The sequence below is a fragment of the Austrofundulus limnaeus genome, unplaced genomic scaffold, assembly GCF_001266775.1.
Source record: "Austrofundulus limnaeus strain Quisiro unplaced genomic scaffold, Austrofundulus_limnaeus-1.0 Scaffold414, whole genome shotgun sequence".
NCBI lineage: Eukaryota > Metazoa > Chordata > Actinopteri > Cyprinodontiformes > Rivulidae > Austrofundulus > Austrofundulus limnaeus.
Window position 1 is genome coordinate 180781 of NW_013952816.1, and position 2201 is coordinate 182981.

Below are 2201 nucleotides of genomic sequence, written 5' to 3' on the forward strand. Positions count from 1 at the left end.
ATTATTATCTGGATAATTGCAGTATTATTATAAGCAACAACTTTTCATCACACTGCTTTACTCACAGTGGCCTGTCTGTCAGTGGAGGGCAGAGCCGAGGGAACTGTGGACCAGTCCAAAGAGTCCCGACCAGCTGGTCCAAACTTCATCCAGCTGCTCTCCAGCAGAGACCGCATGGTAGACTGGACAAAAATCCCAATGCTGGAGCCAAGGGGCCTCAGGGGCCACAAACACTCAGAGGAACAAATACAAGCCACGAGGTGTGGAGGACTCTTCTGTCAGCTCTGAGGGATCCACTGACTGCAGCACTGAAGCCAACTGACTCATATAACCGTCAGGGGTGGAGGGAGGCAGAGGATTGAGGGCAAGAGACAGCCTGCATATCCAGCGGAAAGGGGGGAGACTTGTAAATTGTCTCTGATAGGACGACTTATAGCACTGTCAATGGGGTCAGTGGGGGAAATTGCACTACTGTCTTTTTTTACAAACAGCAAATCTGTGCCAAATTGTCTAGTCAACAACTCACTTCAAGGGCTGAACTTTTGAATGACTGTGTATCTCTGTAACTCTAAACTTATCATAAAGTACATCAAACACCACCAGCCAGTTTTCAGTTTCATCCAAAACCAGAAGACACTTTAAGCTTTTCTGACAGATTCACAGACCATTTGACAAAATCAAATCCAGTTGGCATTTTCATCACACTCTGCCAAAAAACAAGGCAGCATCATAATACCTGAGTAAATATGTGTCTACTTGGTTTTGTTACCTATTTAGGACATTTTCTGGTATATTCACTGACCTTGCCAAGAAAAGATGTCCTTATGGTGAACAAAGCCCAATATCTTGGAATGCAGTTGTGGGCCGTCAAGTCAAGTGAGAGATCTTAATTTTATAGCACACACACCGACCTTAGCTGCAAACAATGCTTTACAAAACGGGAATCTTGTAAATTCATACAACTGTCATCATTTAGACAATACTTTCCTCTGTCTACATTCCCCATAATGCCATGCAGTTCTTGATCAGTTTAGTGAAATTATCATTGTTCAGACATACTGTATTTTCTGTAATAACTTGTGTTTCACAAAAATTACACTACCACTCCAAATTTTTAGAACACAACTTTTTTTCTAGTTTTTTTTATTTGAAATTAAAGCAGCTCTATTCCAATGAGCAACTTGAAAAGTTACAAAGATAAGTCCTGAACTGCCAGAGGCTTATAAAAATGAAAGGTTACCCAAAACAGAATGCCAGGGACCTCATGTATCAATGGTGCACATGCACAAAAACCTTGCGTATGCCATTTGTCACATCACTTCACTTGATACACTGATTTTATAAATCATCTGACACAGGCAGTCTGTGGTGGGTTGGATAATAGCAGACACTAGTACTAACAAGACCAGCACTTAACACTGTCCTAGGTTCAGATTACTTTTAAAGGGTATTTTTTTCTTTAGATTCTAAAACACATTTTGTCTTGAAATTTTTAATGGTAAGACTGGGCAACGTAATTTATATATGTAACAATAAAAGTCAAGTTTATTACAGTTTCTAAAACACGTACACGTGTTTCATAATAACCAACATTAGAAATTATTTCTTGATCTTTTTATTTCTAAAATAAATATTACTCAGACAACAGACAAAGTTGCTTTGTGTCTGTATGATTTAGATTCAGATTTGGAGTCAGCAGGCAGTGGTCCTGTGAGCTGCTCTTCAGTGAGGAGACTTTCTACAGGTAGCTCTGGGACCACGAAGACACCTTCCACTGCTCTGTAGTCGGCTGCAGCATCCAGTCAGCGTCTGGCTCCTGGAAATCCTGACATTTTTCTAGTACTGAACTGTGTTTGTGAACAAATGAAGCAACATTTTCATAAAATGTCTTAATGCTAGACAAATTATAAGCTCTCTGTGTGTGTGTGTGCGTGCGTGCGTGCGTGTGTGTGTGTGTGTTTGTTTTTGGTGACATTTGGGGCAATTTTAAGACAAAACGCCTACTTTGGGGACAATTGGTGCATTTGGGGACAAAAGTCAAGTCCTCGTTTGGTTTAAATGCCATTGGTGGGTTGAGCTTAGGACCAAGGTGTGAATTGAGTTGAGTTTAGTTTTAGGATCAGGTAAGCCTTAGGGTTTGTGGTCAGGGTTAGGCTGTAGAAATGTAATGGAAGTCAATGGAATGTCCCCAAATGTATAGC